This window comes from Oryx dammah, unplaced genomic scaffold, assembly GCF_014754425.2.
Source record: "Oryx dammah isolate SB20612 unplaced genomic scaffold, SCBI_Odam_1.1 HiC_scaffold_11, whole genome shotgun sequence".
Lineage (NCBI taxonomy): Eukaryota > Metazoa > Chordata > Mammalia > Artiodactyla > Bovidae > Oryx > Oryx dammah.
In genome coordinates, this window is record NW_024070195.1 from 44,156,569 (window position 1) to 44,168,632 (window position 12,064).

General features: G+C 42.1%; 1 long non-coding RNA gene across 1 annotated transcript; it reads right to left on the minus strand.

Moving 5' to 3' along the window:
- Positions 1-9,344: 9,344 nt before the first annotated feature.
- LOC120869875 lies at positions 9,345-11,673 on the minus strand. Its single transcript, XR_005722649.1, has 2 exons — positions 11,369-11,673; positions 9,345-9,776 (listed from the first exon to the last, which is right to left on the minus strand). It is a non-coding gene; the product is annotated as an uncharacterized LOC120869875 (long non-coding RNA).
- Positions 11,674-12,064: the final 391 nt, after the last annotated feature.

Below are 12,064 nucleotides of genomic sequence, written 5' to 3' on the forward strand. Positions count from 1 at the left end.
CCTGTGTTGTTGGAAGAGGGTGTTTGCTATGACCAGTGCATTTTCTTGGCAAAACTCTATTAGTCTTTGCTCTGCTTCATTCTGCATTTCAAGGCCAAATTTTCCTGTTACTCCAGGTGTTTCTTGACTTCCTACTTTTGCATTCCAGTCTCCTATAATGAAAAGGCATCTTTTTTGAGTTTTAGTTCTAAAAGGTCTTGTAGGTCTTCATAGAACTGTTCAACTTCAGCTTCTTCAGCGTTACTGGTTGGGGCATAGGCTTGGATTACCTTGATATTGAATGGTTTGCCTTGGAGATGAACAGAGAGCATTCTGTCATTTTTGAGATTGCATCCAAGTACTGCATTTCGGACTCTTTTGTTGACCATGATGGCTACTCCATTTCTTCTGAGGGATTCCTGACCGCAGTAGTAGATATAATGGTCATCTGAGTTAAATTCATCCATTCCAGTCCATTTTAGTTTACTGATTCCTAGAATGTCAACGTTCACTCTTGCCATCTCTTGTTTGACCACTTCCAATTTGCCTTGATTCATAGACCTGATATTCCAGGTTCCTATGCAATATTGCTCTTTACAGCATCGGACCTTGCTTCTATCACCAGTCACATCCATAGCTGGGTATTGTTTTTGCTTTGGCTCCATCCCTTCATTTTCTCTGGAGTTATTTCTCCACTGATCTCCAGTAGCATGTTGGGCACCTACTGACCTGGGGAGTTCCTCTTTCAGTATCCTATCATTTTGCCTTTTCATACTGTTCATGGGGTTCTCCAGGCAAGAATACTGAAGTGGTTTGCCATTCCCTTCTCCAGTGGACCACATTCTGTCAGACCTCTCCACCATGACCCGCCTGTCTTGGGTTACCCCACGGGCATGGCTTAGTTTCATTAGATTACTAAGTCCTATTCTTTTTTTTTTTAACTCTCCTTCTCCACCACCCACCTAACTGGTTGTCCTTCATTCACTTATTGTGTTGAATTCTGCCTATTGATAACTTGGTTGAGTTTGGGGCCATATATCCTGAATCCCTTTTCTGGCGAGTTTCCCTTAGTTTTGGTCAAGAGAGGAGTTTGGGTGAAAATACAGAAATGAAAGCCCACCAGATCCAGAGAGGAAAGGACGCAGATGTTCCTGGCAGGCCGCATTTTGTCCTTGCTGATGGTCCGCTCATTTTCCTGACCACTGGACCTGCTGCCCAGCTCTGGCCCCAAGTCCACCATCAGATGCTTGACCTCAGACCCACATAGGCAATGACCATCAGAGGCCACACCCCCTAAGACTGTCCCTGAGCTCCCCTCAAAGCCCCACTTCACAGACTAACCATGCTTGGCTTCTCAGATCTTTCTTCAAGCTCTGTTTTGGGCAGGGGTCAGTGTACCCTGGAAGTAGGCTAATGACTTCTATCCCATAACTCTTCTAGACTGTTCTGCTCCTCTCACAGGTGTGAAAGCTCTAATTCCTATTTTGTTGTTGTTTTGTGAGTGCTTAGTCATGTCCGACTCTTTGCAACCCCATGGATTGTAGCCCACCAGGCTCCTCTGTTCATGGGATTCCCTAGGCAAGAATACTGAAGTGGGTTGCCATTTTCTACTCTATCTTCTAATTCTTATAGTAAATCTCTTATTGCTGTGACACTCCTGGTGCCTTTGCTTCTCCAACTAAAGCCAGACCAATCCACCCAGGGGCTCATCCATGGCTTCGCAGAGCCAAATTCTTATAGTGGAAGTGCTCAGATTCGACCCTCCCTTGTCCATTAATCCTTGACTCTCAGGGTCTCTCTTTTAAGGCCCCCAGTGTACAGGATTCTGAACTCCCTCCTCTGGCCCTGCCTGGCCCACACACTGCCCCCACACCTACATCCTTGGAGACTAAGGTGTAGGGTGGATTCCCTCTCGAATCCGCAGCTCATCCTGTGCCTTTCTAGCTGGGGCCTTGGGAAAATCGTTCACAATTTACTAGATGCAATTTCCTCACTTGTAAAAGGATAAGAAGGATCCCAGCTACCTCATGGAATCCGTGTGCGGTATCAATACAAAGCTGTCCACATATACTAACTGGCTGCCTCTCCCTTATTCTCCACCAGTCCTTTGCCACCCTCCATGGAGAAGGAGGAGGTGGCCCTGGGGGTCGATGTAGTCCACCACCTCTGACCCCATGACCCCAGTGGATAAGGCCAGAGTGTAAACCGTGGGCGGAATCCCTGAGCACTGGGGCAGGAGCATATGGATTCAGGGCCAAGGGAACACTGTCTTTTGTTTTTTTTTTTCCTCCTTAAGGTTTCTTTATTTTTGGCTGTGCTGGGTCACTGTTGCTGCGTGTGGGCTTTTCTCTGGTTGCAATGAGCGGGAGGCTACTCTTTGTTGTGGTGCTTGGGCTTCGCTTTGCAGTGGTGTCTCTCATTGCAGAGAATATGCTCGAGGTGCACAGGCTCAGTAGTTTTGGTGTGGCACGTGGGGTCTTCCTGGACCAGGGATCGAACCAGTGTCCCTTACATTGGAAAGTGAATTCTTTACCACTGCACCACCAGGGCAGCCTCAGCACTTTGTCTTTTAACGTGGCTGATTGTTCCTGTGAGTGATAATCATGAGGAAGCCACATTAAAAAATTGTTTACATCAATGTTGGTTACAGGTTTGAAGAATGGAGAGAAATTTTTAAAAGAAACTTTGCTGTAGAAGCAATACTAATTATAGATCCGTGGCTTATTGTGTCTGCCTAACAATCGGCATGCAGCGCAATGACGAGGAGGCAGAGCCTCATGTTTGCTGCCACTGACTCGTTTCATTCCACTGAGACTGTAGCTTCTCTCTATGGATGGTTGGCTGCGGAAGTTCATTGTTCAGATAATGTGTTCTTTTGCCGACAACTCAGGGTGATGAAAGGAAGAACAATTCCCACAAAGATAGTACTAATACTCAAGGATCTTTTTATATTTTATCCCTCAAACAGCACTACAGGAGAGTTTTTATTCCCATTTTTTTCTGATAAGAAAAAAGGCTCAGGGGATTTAATTAAATGCCTAAATCCATAAAGGTATAAATTGGACTCACATAATATTCTGTTCCAAGCTCTTGTTTGAATGTGTGTGGCAAATCTGATCTGTTGGAAATTATTTAATGATACACATAAATTCCTTAATTAATGGCACAAAAATGTGGAGAGAGATGGATTGGCCTCAACTGGGATTTAGAGTTCTAGATGCAGGGGCAAGGGTGTGACTACTTATTTCTCCTTGGGGTCCAATTTTCTTAGATTTTTAAATTTAATTTTATTTTATTTTTAATGTCTGCCTGCATTTTGAATTCTGTTGGCTTCCTACGAGCTTCAAACTTTAAAAAAACAATTCTTTGGTCTCCCCAACATGTTCTAGCATCTGTGAGCTACTTGAACAGCCTAGCACTGTCTTTAATATTTCAGATACCACAGTGTGTTTCAAATTATAGTGGTCCCCATTGACTATAATTCTCTGTCAGGTAGACCACGTGGGTCCTTATGCCTGATGATTCTTGAGAAGAGGATGCTACGGTTGATCTGATTTTTTTATTGAAGCGTAGATAATGTACGATATTATATTAATTATAGACGTACAAGATAGTGATTCACAATTTTTAAAGGTTACATTCCATTTATAGTTATTCTAGAATATTAACTATATTCCCTGTGTTGTACACTATAATCTTGTAGCTTATTTTTTACACAATAGTTTGTACCTCCCCACTGGTAACCACTAATTTATTTTCTACATCTGTGAGTCTATTTCTTTTCTGTTGTTATATTCACTAGTCTGTTATTTTTTTAGATTCCACATATAAGTGATATCATACAGTATTTGTCTTTCTCTGTCTGATTAATTTCACTTAGCATAATCCCCTCCAAGTCCATGCATGTTGTTGTAAATGGCAAAATTTCATTCTGTTTTTGTGGCTGAGTGGCATACACAATGAAATACCACTCATAATATATATACATATACATATATATATATACACACATACACACACACACATATACACACACCCACACCCACACGCATATACATATATATGAAAGTGAAAGTTTTAGTTAATCAGTTGTGTCCAACTCTTTGTGACCCCATGGACTGTAGCCCGCCAGGCTCCTCTGTCCGTGGGATTTCCCAGGGAAGAATATTGGAGTGGGTTGTCATTCCCTCCTCCAGGGTATCTTCCCGACCTAGGGGGCAGATTCTTTACCACCTGAGCTACCAGGGAAGCCCATGTATATAATATATATACACACCACATCTTTATCCATCCATCTGTTGATGGATGGACTACTTTAGGTTACTTTCATATCTTGGCTATTGTTAATGATAATGCTATCAACATTAGGGTGCATACATCTCTTTGAATTATTACTTCTATTTTTGTGGATATATACTCAGGAGTGGGATTGCTGGGTCCTATGGTAGTTCTATTTCTAGTTTTTTGAGAAACCTTCATACTATTTTCCACAGTGGCTGCACCAATTTATAGTCGCACCAACAGTTGTATGAGGGTTCCCCTTTCTCCACATCCTCTCCAACATTTATTGTTTTCCTTTTTGATGATAGCCATTCTGACAGGTGTGAGGTGATATGGTGGTTTTGATTTGCATTCCCCTGATGATTATTTCAGAGAAGGCAATGGCAACCCACTCCAGTACTCTTGCCTGGAAAATCCCATGGATGGAGAAGCCTGATAGGCTGCAGTCCATGGGGTCGCTAAGAGTCGGACACAACTGAGCGACTTTACTTTCACTTTTCACTTTCATGCATTGGAGAAGGAAATGGCAACCCACTCCAGTGTTCTTTCCGGGAGAATCCCAGGGACAGAGGAGCCTGGTGGGCTGCTGTCTATGGGGTCACACAGAGTTGGACACGACTGAAGTGACTCAGCAGCAGCAGCAGCAGCAGCAGCAGATGGTTATTTAGGCTGAGCATCTCTTCATGTGCCTGTTGGCTATATTTTACGTTGCACTGATCTGATGACTGTGAAATTCACCTGCAGGGTGTGGAGGAGAATGAAAGTCAGTTTGTCAAGACTGAAGAAAAGGAACATGTGATAAAAGAAACTTTTATGATGCTTTGAAATCTTGAGAAAGCTGACTTGCTTTATCCTCTTCAAGGGTGTTTGAGTCACCCTTCTTACTTCCTGGTTGGCAGTTATTTCATGTCCCCTGAAAAAAATGCATCAATCATCCAATGAATGGTGTACAAATTAATTCATGGACATGAAGATTAACATGCAATCTGCTAATGCTGTGCTAATGAGCTTATGATTTTCACAAAATAGACCAATTTTGAGTTTTATCAACCTCAGTGGTTGAAATTAAAATGGAAATGGCAACATTTGTTTTTTGTTCTCCCCACAAAGCAACTAATTATTTTTCTCTGGGTAATGATAATTAACAGAATTCCTCTCATGTTCCTGATCAGTGCACAGCTGGTACTCGGAAAATCACAGAGACTTGTTTTTATGTTGTGACATTAAACCCCTGTCTAACTTGGGAAGTGCATTCATTGTATGCTCTTGCCCTCAGTTTATTAATTCTAAATTATGCCTCGATGAGCTTCTCAAATTGGGAGCAAATTCACATTAATAAATTGTCATCAGTCAGAGAGAGGGAGGGAGGGAGTGTTATCATAATGGTCTACTATTGAGTGTAGGTTTTGTCTGCCTCAGATGTTGTAGTTGGGCTTACCATTTTGATCATCTGAATGAGGTGTATTTTAAAAGACACATTCTTCTTTCAGTTAAGCAGATGTGTGCTTGGTGGGCCTGGGCTTGGGGCTGCGATGTGTTCAGAGCACTACTTACCCCCATTCCTTGGACTTTCTGAAGTGTAGATCTGGACCAGCACTGGCCAGAGGACCTATTGGCTAAACCTCACCAAAGGTTTCCAAAGCTCTGTAGGGCAAGCTGAGTAATTATTATCTTTCTTGTTCTTTGCATAGCAATCCCCTTAGGCACAGGGTCTATGTATCAATATTTTATCTCCAAGTTTTCCACAGTGCTCAGAAGCTAACAGGAGAAGGAAATGGCAACCCACTCCAGTATTCTTGCCTGGAGAATCCCATGGACAGAGGAGTCTGGCAGGTTACAGCCCATGGATCTGCAAAAGTCGGACAAAACTTAGCGACTAAACCACCACCAGAAGCTAACAAGTGGATGAATGAAGAGAGGTACAGAGCAAGACTGTCACGTTCAATCCTGGCTACCCAAGGAGGCTTGATACTAACTGAACAACCCATGGTGGTTGTGTCTCACAATCATAGAGAAGAAACCGTGTTTGCACTCATTACCTTAAGAACACTGGTGAATGTTATGTCTTTTTGAAGTTTCCACTATGGCAAATTTTGAAATATGCTGATACTTTACGCTGGTGAGGCTATGGAAAGCACACTTATGTAACCCTTTAGGAAAGAAATTTAGCAATCTCTATCAGGGATTTAGATGATTTACTTGTTTTCTTTCATCTGGCAAAACAGCCTCAGGAAGGCAACTTTAAGGAAATGATTTTAAATAGAGAAACAATTTTTTGGCACACCAAGATGCATGTCTCATTTTTTTTTTTTTTTAATCATGGCAAACTAGAAACAAGCTAAGCTTCCAACAACCTGAGGGTGGTTAGCGACATGTGGCATATTCACTAACTGCAGCTTTACTTGTTGATATAAAAATGCTTTTCAAGATTTTATAGTAAGATAAAAAATTACTCTGATTAGGTCTAAAATTAATACATTATTCTTGCAATTAAAATTTCCTGTATAGAGAAAAAGCCTGGAAGGAAATATTATTAAATCTAAGAATAGCAAAAAGAGAAAATCCACCAAATATTATTGCTTTTATTTTTCCAAATTTAAGTGCATCCCTTTGATTGCATCTCCTCTTCTCACTCCTCTGAGAACAGGTAACCTTGCCCCAGCTTCTTCCTTCTCTATGTTCTGTTATCCAAACCAGATTGGATCTTGGTGGTCATCTGACTCAATGTAGGGAGATGGACTTTCTCTCCAGGGTATTTACACTTGGGAATTCAGAGAAAGCAAGTCAGCTGGTATGTATACCTTGGATTGAGGGACATGCTTGGCGGGTACAGGCATCTTCCCATGCTTGTAGAAAGAAAGCAAAATTTCAGAAAAATAGGAAGAAAGCAGAAATATGAAGAAAGTAAAAACAAAAGATTGTGGGACCCCAGAGAAAAACTTGTTTCTGATGACATCTTAGTTTCTGGTTCTAGCCCTCATGAGGCTAGAATGCCGTAAGATATTCTTGTGTCCTTATATTATTCATATTATTATTGGTTTTCTCACAGTTTTAAAAATTTTATAATTCTGTTTATCAAAACTTCCAGAATAAGCAAATCCATAAAAGTAAATAGACTAAGGGGTGTGAGGGGCTGTGGTGGAGGCTGCTGCTAATGGGCATGGGGTCTCCTTTGGGGGTGATTCACAACACTGTGAATGTACTAAATACCCGTGAATGGTATACTTTCAAATGATATACTTTCAAACACTGAATGTACTAAATACCCGTGCATGGTATACTTTGAAATGGTATACTTTCAGATTTTAGCTGGAATGAAGTCTATGTAAGATGTCTCTACTTTGGGATATTTAAAAAAGTTATCCACTATTATCCAAAGTGATTCTGCATTATTACTAAAATATTTTTACAGCAAACATAATAATTGATGTATTTTTAAAAAACAACAGATATTTTATCAAGAGTCCCTGTTGATTTGCTGTTTGTAATAAATGAGAAGCCGCATCATTCATGGCCATAGAAATACAGTATTTCTAATGGTCCTATTTTTCTAATTTTGGGGAAGTATGGTAGTTTCATTTGCTTCTAATCTATGGTTATTCTGTTATTTTAAGCAAACTTAATGTGACCAATTTCATTTTTAAAATGATAAAGAAGAGAGACGTCCATTAAGGTGGGTTATATCTGGCGGTTTTCACCAATGTCTTTGCCTGACCTTTGCCCCTGGATCTTGGCAGGACAGACAAAAATTATGTTTGCCACCACCCAACCAGCAGAAATGCTCAAGAATAAAAGCATTAGTGATAGGAGGCATTATTCATAATGTATTTACTCAATAAAAACACCAGTCCCCATAATAATTATATTAAAAATTCTAACTATATAAAGAAAAACCTGGAAAGAAATGTGCTTTACTATTAACTGTGGTGTAACTTAGTTGCAGCTTTACAAAAAATTAAAAATTTCCTTTTTGTACTTCTTTGTAGTTTCCAAATTTTCTACAGTGTGTGTGAACTTGTTAATAAAATGTTTTAAAAGTTAAATTTTTAGTGAAAAAGCAATTACCTTAGTCACCAGAACAATCGTGTCCATCTTCTCTCCTGATTTTGTCAGGAGAAAGAGTTCTTTGAGAAAGAGAGATGTATGGAGGGACAGAGCTTGGGCTTCCTTGAATGTGCCTGTCAGACGCAGGCCCTTTGGTTGCTCTTCAGGGGGACTTTATCAGGACGACGTGGATCGGGATTCATGGCTGGTCCAGAGAATCAGAGGCTTACAGCAGGGAGTGGCCTAGAGCTCTCGCTCAAAGGGAAGCGTGGCTCTGCTCTTTTCTGTGTAAACTTGAGAAGTTACTTAACCTCTGTAAGTCTCAGCTTCCTCATCTGAAAAATGATGTAGCGTCCTCACCGGGTTGTTGAGAGCATGAAATGAGACAGCACTGTACCAGTCACTCAGCACAATCACTGGCTCATGTGGTCGTGGAGTTTTTATTTCTACTGTTAGGTAGCAGACATAAATCCTCCTATGTACTCTGTAAATTCTCCAAGCCTACCTGCCTCTCCTCAAGCATCCTTTCATAGTCTGGCCTCCATTACGTTACCCCTTGTAGGGAAAGAGCAAATTAGCCAAGATGGCGTGTCAGGCTCTCCTGCCCCCTGGCCTCTCGCTCTTGCCCCACAGTTTGTAAATAATGACTAACAGCTGAGCTCGTTTATAACCCTGCGCTCTGTCTTGTGTTACTTCGGGCTGTAGGGAGATAAGAGCGCCACCCAAAAAGCAGTGGGAATTACTGCTGCGTCACGGCTGTGTCCCTCGTATTGGCCTTGGGAGACGAGAATATAGCGTGAACGATACCGCGGCTGTGTCAGCCAGGAGAGAATACGGGTATGGCTGCTGCATCAGCCGGAAGAGAATAAACGTGTCTGCAGCTTCTCCAGCTCCTCTGGTCATCTTCCGGCCTCTTAGCTCATGCCTTGCCTACGGTGGGCTCAGCGAATGGTGCGGACAGTGTGAACAGGGAGACAGTTGGCACTGTGAACAGGATGAAGAGCAATACGCCCATGTATCTCTATCAATTCCAAAAGTAGTGAAATCAGTGGTTCTCAAACTTTAATGCCCACAGGAATCATCTGGGGTTCTTGTCAAAATGACCGATTCCGACTCTGTAGGTCTGGCCTGGCATCCGAGATTCTCAGTTTTCCACAAGTTCCCACGTGAGGTCCGTGTTGCTGTTCAAAGACCACTTTTAGTAGCCAGGACTAGGGTGACCCAGCTCCAGTCTTTGAGGAATCACCTCCAGTGTCCTAGCCAAAGTGGTCTCCTTCTTTGGCTCTCAACGCACATCATTTACTCTCCAAATTCAGCACTTCTCATGTTCAGCCTGCTTTGGTGTGTTGCTGTACAGAATTCTGTTCACTTTTCTTCAAGCCCTGACAGTAGATGGTGTGGTCCATCCAGGAAGCTGTCAGTACCAGCACAGTGATGTGATCTGTGCCTCCAATCATTGTCAAATTATTGAACTAGATGAAAAAGGAGGAAACGATGCCTTAAAATATTAATAACACTGCCGTTTACATGAGTATTCACTTAGAAATTGACAATGTAAATCAATTTAATTTGTGGAAATAATGGAAGCCAGTACTGATGTGAAGAATTCCAAATGACGAATAGATGACTGTGATTTTTTTTCTTTTAAAAATATGTTATTTATTTTAGAATGCAGAGTGGGATGATATACTGGATGGGATGACAAGGCCAACCTGAAATGATATATTTCCCACAGAATATCAAGTAAGTGATTTATAATTTGTTTGGCACAATGAGTCTCTTGGGAGGTGGTTTAAAAACATCCTCCAAAAGGGCCAGAGGCCAAGGTTGAATAACCTGGTGTGCAGGCTGGATGCAAAACTAGCAGGTTTTTTTTTTTTTTTAATTAATTAATTTTTTATTTTACTTTAAAATTCTGTGTTGGTTTTGCCATACATTGACATGAATCCACCACGGGTGTACATGCGCTCCCAAACCTGAACCCCCCTCCCACCCCCCTCCCCACATCTCCCTGGGTCATCCCCGCGCACCAGCCCCAAGCATGCCATATCCCGCATCGGACATAGACTGGCAATTCGATTCTTACATGATATTATACATGTTACAATGCCATTCTCCCAAGTCATCTCACCCTCTCCCTCTCCCACTGAGTCCAAAAGTCCGTTATACACATCTGTGTCTTTTTTGCTGTCCTGCATACAGGGTCATCATTGCCATCTTTCTAAATTCCATATATATGTGTTAGTATACTGTATTGGTGTTTTTCTTTCTGGCTTACTTCACTCTGTATAATTGGCTCCAGTTTCATCCATCTCATCAGAACTGATTCAAATGTATTCTTTTTAATGGCTGAGTAATACTCCATTGTGTATATGTACCACAGCTTTCTTATCCATTCATCTGCTGATGGACATCTAGGTTGTTTCCATGCCCTGGCTATTATAAACAATGCTGCGATGAACATTGGGGTACATGTGTCTCTTTCAATTCTGGTTTCCTCAGTGTGTATGCCCAGCAGAGGTAATAGGGACTTGCTTCTCTTTGGAGTAATTAGGGGAAAATTTTGTGGGAAATGAGGAAGGTGTGGCGAAGGAATGTGTTGGTGGTGGTCATCGAGTGGATGTGACCGGAAGTCAATCAGTGAGCTGCACCCAGGTCATCAGAGATCACTGCCTCCTCTCCTCTGGGGGAGAGAATTTGAAGGACACAGCCCGGAGTGAGCTTTGAGTTGTTGAGACCATCTGAATGGATCACGTGATTGAACTCAACTTGACCTCTAGGTAAACTTTTAAGATTCTGGTGGGTAGACAGGTGTGGAGAGCTACTCACCTTGTGGTCACCAAAGACAAGCCTCGGTTGTAAGGTCCCTTACTGATTAACCCTGCCACCCGCCAATCTGGAGTGTCTGCCTCATTCTCCTCGCCCTCCATGCTAAGGCTAGTTTGTGAACCAACAGCGTGCTCTTTGGTGTTTCCTGGAAGCTGGATCTCAGGGCAAGTACCCCACCCACTTGTGGGATTTGTTCAGCCTGCCACAAGCCACCCTTGGTATAATTCTGACTTACCTTCTCTGGATCAATTGACATTTCATTTCAGGAGGACTTTCAACCTTACTTTAAAAAATCCAACTGAAGCAAACAGAAGAGAAACTCCATTTTCCATAACCTTTTCCTCATCTGTCATTTACGTCCATAAGGAAGCTTAAAGAATTTTTATCAGTACACTAAAATTTAGATAATTGGCTGTATCGTAAAACTTTTCAACGCTGGACTCCAGATCTCTACAGTTGTTGAGAATTCTTATCAAGAAATCATCTAGGGAACCTTCACAACTCCTGTTTTCATGAAGAGGTCTCAGTGCGGATGAGGTTTACGCCTAACTCTTAAAATTTCATTTTGGTGACTTGTGCCCAGGATCCAACTTTAGTTACAGAGTAAACAGTATTTTCCAAAGACTGACAGGGTCAGCTGCTCGGGAAATGTGGCCGGTGACCTCCCTGACGGGTGACCGTCCTGCCGGCTGCTTCCAAGTCAGTTGAAAGGTAAGCTTTTTTTCTGTATAAGGGCACGGCTGCCTTGGAACGTGTTTCATTTTCTACCGATAAAGCTGAAAGTATATCCCAGGCTCGCTGTCTTAAAGGGCATGGAGCTGTGACTTTGGGGGCAAAGTGATTTGTCATGTCAGCACAACTACAACAGCTAAGCTGCTGGGGTTGGGGGAGGAGTGAGTGATGGTGTGAAACCTCATTGCTTTGATTAAGC